The sequence below is a fragment of the Schistocerca americana genome, chromosome 7, assembly GCF_021461395.2.
Source record: "Schistocerca americana isolate TAMUIC-IGC-003095 chromosome 7, iqSchAmer2.1, whole genome shotgun sequence".
Taxonomy (NCBI): domain Eukaryota; kingdom Metazoa; phylum Arthropoda; class Insecta; order Orthoptera; family Acrididae; genus Schistocerca; species Schistocerca americana.
Genome location: NC_060125.1, coordinates 490,679,212 through 490,693,086, shown reverse-complemented (window position 1 = coordinate 490,693,086; position 13,875 = coordinate 490,679,212). Strand labels below are relative to the sequence as shown.

The following is a 13,875-nucleotide window of genomic DNA, read 5'->3' as shown; positions in this document are numbered from 1 at the left end:
CTGCCACAGAGATTTAACATTTTACATGATTACTGATATTCATGGTACAGTCGTGAATGGAAAGTTCCCATTTCATCACTACCTTGTAGATGCTGTGTCCCATCGCTCATGTGCCAACTATAACATCATGTTCAAACTCACTTAAATGTTGACAACCTGCCATTGTAGCAACAGTAACTGATCTAACAACTGCGGCAGACACTTGTCTTATATAGGCATTGCCAACTGCACCACCGTATTCTGCCTCTTTACATGTCTCTGTATTTGAATACGCATGCCTATACCAGTTTCTTTGGTGCTTCAGTGTGTATCTAAATACCGCTCAACTGTAACTCCAACAATTTTCAGAAGAATTGTCCATCCATAGTTAGAAACTGAGTAAAACATGAGCATCAGACTTTCTAAGGTTCCAACAAAAGTCAGACATGATGGAACTGTTGCAGAAATGTGTAATCCACAATGATTGAGAGAATGGTTTGCACATGGTACAAATGATGCTTTAGGTTTAAGTTCACAAATTCTTCCTTGACCTCATGAATGCTCCCCAGCCATTGCAAAAGGGTTGTCACATCCTTCTCCTTGGCACATCGTTATACCCAGACCATTCAGTTAAATAACTCGTAAAACATCATGCATTACGTTAATGGATTTCTTCTCAGTATGCTCAAAATAACCTAGAAATGACTCCCATACTTCTAATTTTTTTGTTTTCTGTGTGAATATAACTAATGATTTCACTGGTTTGTTCTATGCAGGAGATGTACAGTGTGCTGTCAAAGGTAATACTTAAAATTTTTTATATCATTTAAAATCATTTCCTCAACAGTTCTGCCTCAGATGTGAGATAAATTCATTTTGTGTAGGGGAGGATAAATAGTTTGTAAATAATTTGCCAGACTGTGACTGAGTGTACTATATAGTTTGAGCAAGGGTTCCTTTAGCAAGCACCGCACTTAAATAAGTGTAATCAGCTGCAGAAAATTTCCTTTGGTGTCTGCCGGCACTGGCTCTTTGGACCAAAGGGAGCGAAGATTTTTTTCAGCCAAAAACATAGTGATGACTAGCAGTCTTTAAAATATCTCTTCATTTTCTTTTTTCTGTTGCAGATTCTGTCTGGGTAATAAGATCAGTTGTTCTATTGGCAATTAGACTTGTTCTCAAGGTTTCCCATTTTGATGTTGATGAAAACAGGGAACCATCATTCACATTATTGTCTCAACACAAGAAATGTCAGTAATTTCTGATGGAGAAGTCTATCATATTCACCTTTTTAAACTTTATTATGTTTAAGCACAGAGAGCAATCTCACCAATTCATCATCATCATCATCGTCATTGCAAAGTAATTCTGCAAGAATTTTCAGGAATTTTGCATAAAAATGAAACCCCCTAGTCACCTTCCTTACAACTAAGAGAAGAAAAAATGATTCACAGAGGCAGTTTAACATAAAATGGTATTGCGAACAATGACTCTGACTTCACTGTTCCAGACAAGTAGACAACAAAAGAAAATACACTGTTTTTTTACACACTATTTTAGCAGTAAAATGTGTGCATGTGAAGGGGATATACCCACTCTGTAAGCTCTTCATAGTCTGATTTAAACTAGTTGTCACTTGAGCAGGCTGTGCAGCTCCCACCACCATTAAGCTAGTGGAGGCCTTGCACTGTTTCTCCCACTGTGTTGCCACTTGCACTGCTCTGCCTAAAGCAGCGTGCCAGCCAATCCTCAGTGACCTGTTGTATTAAGAGATCTGGGTGGCTTTTAGTTTTGCATGCCTTGTGATGTGTGATGAAAGTACCCGAAGGAGGGGCAGAGTGAGGTCGTACACTCCTAGGAAACTTCCAAAAAGTGTAGGACATGGTATGACCATATGCAGTCAGTTGCATGAGTCCATGTTTTCTTTGAGGGTATATTTTGAAAGAGAGAGGGCAAGTGAGTCATTTAAATTGGTGACACCTGGGAAGAAGTGGAGCCTTGAAATGAGGGTCACAAAACGTGACTCTTCTCAGCGAGTGCGGTTCATAACAAGATATATGCATATTAGTCAAAAATGTTTCCCAACCACTTCCACAAGGGTAAGGAGTGGAACAACAGATTTTTTTTTCTTTTACAACTTGTACCACAGACCCTATAAAGTTTTGTCACCCCCATGGAGCTGATACCCACTTCACTGCAGACCACAGCCACCTCTCTGCCTCCCCTGCAGTCCCTTGCTAGGTCTCTGTCTGGGACAAGATACAAAATTCCTGAGCATACTGCACAACAGAGGATACAGCAGAATTGGGAAACTGAAGCATCTAGTAGGCATGTGGGAACTGCATTTAGATCAGCCAGAATAGTAGAACTGTGAACATGCAGTGTCATTGTCCATATTTAAATGTGGTACACAGTTACACCACAATTACACCAACCTGTGCATTTAATTTGCTTGTATTCTTTTCTGTTACATCAACTCTTGCAATTAACTCAGTCATTACCCTCAGAATGATTTGAGAATAAGTATTTATTTTGTTAATGCTTTTGTTGAGTGCTTCAAGTCTAATAGCATAATGTTTAATACTACTGCTGAGCATCTGAATTTTCATGTCAATGTACAAATGAATGCTCTGCCTTCCTCTCTCAGATTGTTGATGGATGGATGATCAAGTGAAGCTGTCCATGCTTTTTGGCATAATGATTTAATTACTCTATTATTTAACTATATATACACAAGCCATCATCTTTTAAAGGTGTCATGAAAGCTCTGCCAGTTGACTGTCATTCAGCCATCTCATTTTATCAATAACTAAAAAGCTAAACTGTGAATAATTCCAGCAATCTCAACATAAAGTCATGTCCATTCCTACATGCACATGGCAAATGTGTTTTAAATTCATGTTATCCTGAAACTTCATGGCAGATTAAAACTTTGTGCCAAACCGAGACTCGAACTCGGGACCTTTGCCTTTCGTGGGCAAGTGCAAATGCAAGAGCACTTGTCCGCAAAAGGCAAAGGTCCCAAGTTCGAGTCTTGGTCCGGCACATAGTTTTAACCTGCCAGGAAGTTTCATATCAATGCACACTCCCCTGCAGAGTGAAAATCTCATTCTGGGATCATGTTATCCTGTTTTAAGGCAGTAATAAGGTTCACATTACCCCTTATCAGTGGCTTTGGGGTTCTGCAACATGTCTGGCTTAGGTAGAAGAAATCAACACCTCCATGGCAGCGAAAACAAAAATTTTTGTCTATTTGATCTAGATTTTCCACTGTGACATCATCAAATATGAAAATTTGTTAGGTTTTACTTACTCAGGTGGTGGTGGGATATTGTCACTTCAGGTGAAAGTCTTATATGTAATACCATCAATACTTGAAAGTATTTCCTGAAGTAGCTTATACTTGAGCTGGGCCAATGTTTTTGAAAATACACATACATTCTCAAACTAGTAGTTTGTGGATTTATTAGCAGGACATGAGAATGTTTGTCTGCCCACAGTCAGATGGGCCGATGATGATTGACATAATACTGCCCAACAGTAATGACCCTGTGACATTTGCCTGCTTTATGTCTTCATTGATAGTCCTCGGTGTTAATGTACTGCATTGTTATATTGCCTGAGAAATGGAGGATGGCAGTTCAACACTGACTATTGTAAATGATGTAGCCCACAGTTGCATTTCACATTTCTTTACTTTCACTGTTCACAACCCCCCGCCCCAATATTACACAGTTATATGGTCAGTTCACTATTGGTTAACCTTTGATAAGCATCATTAATACATTGCAGGCAAACATCAGCATACTGCTACAATAGTTTGCTGCTGAACATCAACGAGCAGTAAATACCTACACATGGTGTATTGGTGTTGCATTAATTCCACTGTTAAGTTAATGCATTATTGTTATGCTAAGTGATACAGACTTCCTGTCTGAAAATCAGCCATGAACTGACTGTCACAGGACCAAAAATCGGGCCTTTATATATCCTCACAATAATGGGTACTGAAACTACACATTGTTTGAAGTCTAACTTACAGAAATTACAATTAAAACATTACTCATTCGATTAACTGAATATATAGAAAAATTCCTCCTTTTTAGCAGGTTAGGCCAAATTTGTTTAAATAATGAAATTAACATATATAGTTATACAAACAATATTTTTGACAAACATGGTAATTATTTTGGAATTAATTAAGGGCTGGCTTTGCTAATATGTTTTCGAACAGAGCTAGATAAATACTTTAAGAATGCTAGTAGTTCTTCTTCCAAATGTTTATAATTATTAAAGAATTTATATTTGTTTATAAGTCAACAATAGAATCTAAGTCATGAAACACTTACTTATTTCACCCTATAACAAAAGATATTAACCAGGAATGGTCAAAATAAATTAGGAAACTGTTTACATTCACAAAACTAAGCACAACATAAGATCTGGTGCTATATTTCTCAAGACTGGGGACCAACCTTTCAATTTTATGAATGTGCAGATTATACTCATGTATGTTAATGGTAATTAGTCAAAAAATGAATTTAAGGAAGGTAGATGGCAAAACAAGAGTGGAAGTAAAGAGATCCCAGCTTGCTTCGTCACAACCCATTCTTGTTATTTTGTTTTTCTGGAGCATTTTCAGACCAATCAGTCACAATGAAGTTTTTGTGTACTACATGATTACAATTTGTTCACAGTGTTTTGTAGAAGCTATAAACATAAGACAGTCAGCTCAATTTCTGGTTGAGTGTACGCAGTATGATGAAACTGCCGTACATTAAATTCTAGAAGGTCAGGTCCTGCATGTAAATCAGTCCAATTTTATTAAAAAGTTGGACTGTTCATGGGATTTTACCTGCAATGATCTTGTGATCACCCATCATCACCGTACGTGGTGTCTGAGTATTTTGGTAAACATTCCTGCAATCATTATTGAGCTGTCATGCAGCATGCACCATTATATAGGAAATAATATTAATTTTATACCACAACAACGTGAGTTTTCAAAAACAACAACTGGGTTGAATTCACCATCAGAGAATCTCCCAATGATGATATGTTTTCTTCCACTTGATTTTAGGGTTAAAAGCATATTGAAAATGGATACACACTGCTGCTGAGATGTCTTTGTTACGGGATGATCCACAACATAATCTGGAAACAAGAAAATAAAATGAATTATACCATACTGATGCACCTTCAGTACACTAAACCCAACTCTAAAACCTGATGAGAGAATTTTCGTGGTCTGCTATAAACAGCTCTGCAGGTTACTACAGGGCTGAGTGCTTCATTTGTGAGGGAATAACAAGGATTGGGACAACATGTTAAAAATCTGAAGAGACAGTTTTCAGAGGTCTGCAATAAACAGCTCTGTAGGTCACAACAGGGCTGAGTTCTTCATTTACGAGAGAATAACAGGGAGTGGAAGAACATGTTAAGTGGGCTTTCATGTTTGCTGAAAGTAGTTCAGCGATATGTGTAGTAGAGTGGTTGTGTGAAATATTCACATATCCTGAAAATACCCAACAGGCAAATGCACCAAAAATCCGGTGTGTTAGAGAAAAATACCTTTGGCTAGCAGGGAGGATTCGACCTGTAACAGGAAAGAAACATCTTTGTTCTGGCTATGTACCCCAGTCATGGTCGAGCTGGTGGAAACTTGAGGTAGCAGCTGCCAAAGCCATGTAGCCCATGTGGCCTTACAAGCACAGTCAGCAGCTGCCGGCCGGCTGGTGTGGCCGAGTGGTTCTAGGCGCTTCAGTCTGGAACCGTGCGACCGCTACGGTCGCAGGTTAGAATCCTGCCTCGGGCATGGATGTGTGCGGTGTCCTTAGGTTGGTTAGGTTTAAGTAGTTCCAAGTTCTAGGGGACTCATGACCTCAGATGTTAAGTCCCATAGTGCTCAGAGCCATTTGATTTTGGTCACTGCCAGCTGCTATGCATGGTCCCAGTAGTTGGAGAGACAACCAGGAGGACCTATGACGTCATATCCAGATTTATAGCTAAAGAAGACGTAAAAATAAACAGAATTGTGACCACTGAACTCGATTAAAAAAATGAATTAACAGCTAAGTGGTTAGCTGTCAATTGTGTCTTTGTAATATAAGTGCAACAATCTCAACCAGAAGACACACATAAATGAAGAAGAACAAATGTTATGTTGCTATGTATATAAATATCAGTACATTTAAATTATGATGGCTAAAAAGTTTGTATGCCAGAAGCCAATAAATTAAAGTAAGTTCAAAAGTAATTGTTTTGGAACTCAGAAAATTGCCTTTTTAAATTCGAATAATATTGCTGTACCTACATGGTATTTATTGATTATATTATTACGTTGTATGTTAAAGAACAGACCTTCAGGAATTTAAGAGGGGTTCTGTACAAGTCAAAGTGTTGAAATAGATGTATGCTGTAAATGCGTCATTTGTCAGTATCCAGCCTACTCGGCTTTTTAATGTCTGTTATAAGCAGTCTGTCCTTAACGCTAATGAATTTACTCACAATTGTGTCTAGATTGGCAATTTTGGGTCCAATTATGAAGAGAATTTCTTCCATCTCCATCACTGTCCTTCTCATGAAATTTTGATATTGTTCTTGATTTTCCATCACAACCTCTACAATGAGGTTCCCTCTGCCTAATCACTTTATCCAACATAAAAATGATTTTTCACATTTTTCCTTTGCACTTAAGATATTAAAAATGCAGCTGCTGCCCCACGCTCTTCCATTGCAAACTTTTTCTTCACGCCCAAAACTACAACAGAAAAATCTCACAGAAACCCTGACCCTGCTGTGCACAAACACTTCCAACATCTGCCCTCACAAGACTCTCAAACACTTGCAGGAAGTACTCGTAATTCACATTTATTGTAAACAATACTGCGAGTACTAACTGAGAGTACAAACCTTTGTGATTGCATAAAGCTGTCACATGTATCCCAACCCTTTAGGATGACTTAAAAAGTATCCACTGTTGATTTTTCTAGCAACATTTATTCAGGAAACCAGATTCAAATTCATTGTAAGATTTTAGAGGGTTTTTGTTCAAACAGAATATTTTTAAATTAATTCACTGCAGAATTTGTTCATATAAAAGTATTTGAACATGTGCCATGAATCACTCGTAACTATTCTCTCTTTTATTTTTTCTAATGCTTCATCTGTTCATTTACAATCATCCATGTTGAAAAGTTGTGGTGACAGTATCCTTGTCTACTGTATCTTCCAATACCCATCTCTTCTGTTTCCTCATTCTTACCACTTATTTGTGAACATTTACTTTGTTGTTGTTCTGTTCTCCCAGTCTACAACATCTTTCAAGATCCTCTGGAAGGTACTCCAATCAACTCTGTCAAATGTCTTTTGCCAGTCAACAAAACAGATTAAATATCCCTATTAACTTCTACTATTCTATGTTCTATTGTCCCCAAACATCTATCATACCTCATTTTTCTTTTCCTTTCCTTAATTTTAAAACTAGTCCTCTCCCTAGTTTCCCTCAATTGTTCATTTGGAACTTTTTATTACAACCCTACACACAGCCTTTGCTCTGTGGCAAACAACACTAATTGCCCTATAAACTTTACATTCTTTGCTATTTTTTCCTTCTCCATTTATCCAAGCCCTTCTTCTAAAATTTTTAGAATCACGTTTTTATAAATATGTTGTCCATTAGGGGGTGACTGATTAGACAAAAAAATTACACAGGCCAATGGAAAATTTTTTTGAAAAACGTTTTTTACTTTGATAGCTGATCTTTATAGATTTTTATGAGCTGAATCCAAATCTAGCCATAGTTTTTTGTACCACTCATAGATTTCAAGCAATATGCATTTTATTATATAGTATAAAAATCCTATGGTATACGGTAAATGGGGTTATTAATGAAACGCTTTGTTACAACATAAGCATGGTTTGTACTTGCAGTAAACTACTTAAAACATTGATATGTGTTAATAGAGGTTTCACTTGTCAGCTGGAATTGGTTTGTATTTTCTTTCTCTTTTTTTCTTTGAAGCTCCTTGTGTAGCTTTTTCTGTGATTAGTCACGTGCTGAACTTCTCGGTGAAGTGACCAACAGTAGTCCCCCATCATGTTGGTATTCCAGGGGCCTTGGTAGCATTTTTCCATTACTAGTTTTGGATGAATCAATACCAAAATCATTCATCAGACCGGGAATGTCTGAGCAGTACACTAAATCACCTTCTTGTTGAAAAAACTTGGAAAATTGCTGCTCTCTCTTTCTATACATGTATATGCTGGTTCCAACTGCCAATAAGTTCTTTTCTTTTAATCTAGAGCCAAGCAATTCAGCTTTTTTGTTCATTAAGCCCAGATCCCTAACCAAATTGTTAAGCTCGGACTGAGTAAACAATTTGGACTCTAGACTTTATGTATTACAATAGAATCCATCATCATCTGGTTCATCTAAATAAGATTGTACATCAGAAAACACTTCTGTTGGAATAGAAACCCGCAAATCTACACCATACCTTACTGGTCAGATGGCAGGCAGAAGGTTAGAGTAGCTTATTACCTTCTTGCTTTTCGACTTATGAGCAATAATATCAACACTGCAAAAGCAGCAATCATCGGAATGATTTCTTGGCTCCCTCCATATCATCGGAACAGCAAATCTAAAGGCTTTTTTTTTTCTCTTTTTTGGACCATTTTCTCAGATCTTCGACACACACATAACATACCTATGTGACACCCAAGATTTATCTTGATCGCCAAGTTTAGGTCCAAAGTACGATAGATAAACCTTTTTTCACAAAGTCTATAATGTTTCTTTGGTGTTTTTTAATCACTAATTCACCACAAATATAACAAGAACTGTCAGCAGAGTTTTTACAACCACAATTACACTTTGTAGTGAGCACATGTATAGGAAATGGGAAAGTGAGGTTAGGTTGACGGTAAAGAAAATACCATCTGTTAACACAAAAATAGAATCGACCATTTTGAGCCAGCAAATGTTTTTCATCAGTGCTACCAATGTCATCTACATTCATTACACCTCCTTTTTAAATTATTTTGATTATATAAAAGCTGTCAAATTCTTTAAAAAATCGCTTAATTTCATAAATTTAACTGTAAAATGTGAAGAAATGGTGGGTGATACAGTTTTTTAAGTATCATATTTGGATTTCCCATGCTTAAAGACGTAAAAATAAGGTATTTTCAGCAAAAAAGTCTTCCATCGTTAGCCTGTGTTATTGGTACCCTACCTTGCACACTTTTATTTTTTACATAACTGAATTTGTTTGAGGTATGGACACATGTTATCTTCTTCACAGAGAATGCTGTGACAGGAAGGTTATGTGTTGTCTTGCACTGGAGGAGAAACATCAGTGTTTTTTACAATACTTTCTACATATGTGTGGAAGCTATTTGTGCTGCACATCTAGACAAATGTATTTACTGTATATTACCACATTAAGCTACTTGTGTTTGTCACTATAGTCCGATTCACAAATGGTGGTGGCTCATGCAGATTGTGGCATGGACGGTAACTGCAGTGTTGCCATTTCCAAGCAACAGTTGTGGTATGAGTATCCACATGCTTTGTGCTTGAAGAAAGTATGTGTCCTGCAAATTACTTCTCTCACTAGCTCATGTAGAATTTGTTGCTGACCGCCATCAACAGCGATGACAACTCATATCAAATGGAGTAAAAATTCACTAAATTGCTCACTACCATCACATTTAATGCTTGCATTGTCTACAACATTCACAGCAGAGCACTCAGAACACTATTCAGTGCTCAGGATGTTGGACAATGTAGGTATTAAAACCAGCCTAAACTCAACCACAGTTGTTTGTGACTCCAACAATACACACTTTTCAATGTTACAATATTTTACAAACCTTGCAATTCGAAAATGTTGACTATCACAAAGATTCTGGACGTATGACAAGAGTTACTTCAAAGATAGGGAGATGTGAAAATCCTGTATGTTGGGTGTTTTGCAGTTTATATGTATTGTATGAAAGACACCTTGTTACCATGAGATGCACCTTAAAAGTATTTAATTTGCACACCAGTATTTGGGCATATAGCCCTTCATCAGTGGCATATATTTTGTAAGTCTGTATCAAATGATGTATTTCATGCCATAAATCCTTCAGAGCTCAACTTCTCCACATCTCATTTTCTTGTTGCAAAGCATCAGCATTTTTCACATGACCACCCTGGCAACTTATGATCACCATTAGCACCTACTCCAGCAAGGGTCTTCTCCATTTTGATATCAAGACTTTCTGTGAATACAGACTTTTTGCAATCCACAGATCATAGCACTCAAAGTAGGACAGAAGTTTTTCATCCTTGTTATTTCTTTTTCAATGGCCATATTCTCCATCTACATTCTTTTATTTACCTTTCCATACTACACTTTTCCAATCTCCAACCATCATACTTTTTAATTCCCCTTTCCATTTTCTTTATAGATTTGTGCTATTTGTTCACACATTTAACCTGTTTCTTCTTCTTCCATATTGGCTGTTGCTTCGTGAACTTGAATGATCAAAATATTCACATGGTTGCTCAGCATTTTCATTTCCAGTACTCTGTCATGCAGTGGCTTAACTCCCTTAATGGTCTTATCTAATTTTTTCTTGTATTTCAATCTAGCATTATTTGCCTTTCTCTCTCCTCTAATACTACTTTTTAGTTTCTGTGTTCCTGTTCTCCTTCGCAGCACACTTACGTGGTCCTAAAATATTAATACTGTTCATCTTCATTTTTCTTCTCAGGTTCTTCAGTTTGTTTGCTCCATTCATCATTCTTATATTCCATTGTCCAGTTATCAGTCAAGATATTTATGTTTTGCTCTCATTATTCTGTACAGTATCACACTAACTGCTCTCATAATAAAGCATCAACCCATAGATCTGAATGTGGGTTTATTATTCCCAAAATTCTTCTTCTCAAGACCTGGCATGCACGTGAGATTTGTTTAGTGTGTCAAGGGATATCAGTAGGGTCTTTACATTGGTAGTTTCCTGTTGTTTTCCACACCCTATGATGTTAACCTTAGTTTGTTTTCCACATCCTATGCTGTTAGCTTTAATAAGTTTATCTACCTTTTGGAAGTGTTTCTTGTTCCAGGGGCATGCGAAAGCCCACCTTTCCTCCCACTCATGCACCTTCCTAAGAGGCTTTATATGTAACAATAATTACACCCTCATCTGTGTATTATTTATTTAATTGCAACCAGCCCACCATTTTTAGACTCCTCTGCAAAATAGGGTGATCATCCTATCAATGGGAATCATCACCATACATCATATAAAACAAGCAGAGACCACCACTGTCTGCAGAATTAGCATTTATGGTGAGTTTGGTTGCAGCACATCAACTCAAGTTGACCACCAGTGTCAGATGAAAGACTCTCAGATGCGGAAATAAATTATCAGTTACTATTACAGCAAATCTGTACATAAATGAGTTATATGACGTGACATATTCTTATTTTAAGAAAGCAGGCACAGTATTTGAGAGAGAATCAGACCTCAAACATAACTTTTTTGAGAACATTTTCATTAACAGTTGTCAATAAAACCAGAATGTTAGGTTGTTGTGAATTTAATAAATTTTTCTTAAGGAACTTATCACTACTGCTTATTTAAAAAACTAAAGTGTTGCTGTCAGCCGGCCGGTGTGGCCAAGCGGTTCTAGGCGCATCAGTCTGGAACCGCGCACCCACTACGGTCGCAGGTTCGAATCCTGCCTCGGGCATGGATGTGTGTGATGTCCTTAGGTTAGTTAGGTTTAAGTAGTTCTGATGACCTCAGATGTCAAGTCCCATAGTGCTCAGAGCCATTTGAACCATTTTTTGTTGCTGTCATAACAGAGTATAAAGTCTAATAAAAGTTTACATATTTCAGGTTTCTCTGCCCACGCAGTTTCATACTATTCAGAATACTACCTGCTGCCCTATACACCTGGCTATAAAGCTCCCAAAGCTCCCTAGCTGCCAGGCATTAGATGCAAAACATTGTCAATTTTTGTTCTTACAAAACAGGATAAATATTATGAAGTGAAAGAACCCAACCTCCTCCTAGCGTCAATTCACTGAAACTGGAATGTCATTCTGGAGACATTTTCTTCTAGAATAGCATGGCAGATTACACTGAAGTGACAAAAGTCATGGGATAGTGATATGCACATACACATATGGTGGTAGTATCACATACACGAGGTGTAAAGGGCCAGTGTATTGGCAGAGCTGTCATTTGTACTCAGATCATAGGGTTCGAGTGTGGCACAAATCTTAAAAAGCCATTGACCCAAGTTGTCAACAAGGCACTGTGCAAGCTGGTGGTGGCTCCATAATAGCATAGGTTGTGTTTACATGGAGACCATTTGCAGCCTTTCATGGACTTCATGTACCCAAAAAATTATGCAATTTTATTGATGCCAATGCAGCATGTAACCTTGTCACAGTTGTTCACAAATGGTTTGAAGAACATTCTAGACAATACAAGCAAATGATTTGACCACCCAGATTGCCCAGCATGAATCCTTTCGAACATTTATGGACATAATCAAGAGGTCAGTCAGTTCATGCACAAAATCCAGCACTGGCAACACTTTTGCAATAATGGATGGCTACAGCGTCAGCATGCCAATGGCCTTGCCATAGTGGTCACACCAGTCCCCATCAGATCACCGAAGTTAAACTCTGTCGGGCTTGGCTAGCGCTTGGATGGATGACCGTCTGGGTCTACCGAGTGCTGTTGGCAAGCAGGGTGCACTCAGTTCTTGTGAGTTCAACTGAGGAGATAATTGATTGAGGAGTAGTGGCTCCAGTCACGAAAACTGACAGTGGCCAGGAGAGTGGTGCACTGACCACATGTCCTTCCTTATCCACATCCAGTGACACCCATAGGCCGAGAATGGCATGGCGGTCAGTACCATTGGGCCTTCTAAGGCCTGTTGGGATGGAGTTTAGTTTTATAGTTACAGAGGCAGCATGGTTCAAAATTTCTGCATAGGACTTCCAACGATGTTTTGAGTCCATGTCACATCAAGTTGCTGCACTAAACTGTGCAAGAGGAGGTCTGGCATGATATTAGGAAGTATCCCATGAGTTTTGTCACCTCAGTGTATACTGTATCATTGCCACATTCTAAATACTGAGTTACACATATCTGCAAGCATATCATTTGTTCTACAACAACGAATTACTGTGTAAGATTCGAGGTGATACATATGAACCATCTTCCTTTCACTTAAACCATTTTATTTATGGGCTTTGCCTCATCAACAGATCACCTATGGCCACACCTTTGCTCCTCTAAAAGGAAGGCAATGTCAACAGCTGTGGCTGGGACAGTGCAGTAGCTAGGTAGTTTGGCACCCAGTGCAGTGTTTTAACTTGTCACACATTAAACTAACATAAAATAATAATTTTTTGTGATTTCGGGGTGGAAACTTTTCTTGATGCAAGTAGTTAAGTAAGCAAAATATAGTTATTTTGTAACTTTTTTTGAATGAAAACAGATAAGTAGGATCCATCCAAGACATTCTTTTTTCGGAAGTTTGGGAGCTGGCAGAAATCTTCTGAGGTGTGAAATTTCTGCAAGGGTATGACCTTCAGAAATCTCATCATAATTCTCAACTAAACTTTTTATTATTTTTGGAAGTTTCATTTCCGAGGTTTTAATCAGGTTAGTCCATTCCAAAACAGCAGATCTGACACATGCTTCATGGTTTTGCAATGTATATCAATTTCGTGTAGAAACCTATCAACCCATTCTAACATTGACCTTCAAGTTCCTGGTGCAAGGACTGTGTTTCATCTGCAATGTTCTCTCCTGGTGCCATTTTTTTTCTTCCTGATTTTTCAACTTCTTTCCATAGGAGTGTCCATCATGTCACAT

At 37.9% G+C, this 13,875-nt stretch overlaps 1 pseudogene; it reads left to right on the top strand.

The window, feature by feature from the left end:
- The first annotated feature begins 12,616 nt into the window (after window positions 1-12,616).
- Window positions 12,617-12,735, top strand: LOC124623394 (annotated as a pseudogene).
- The last annotated feature ends 1,140 nt before the right edge of the window (window positions 12,736-13,875 follow it).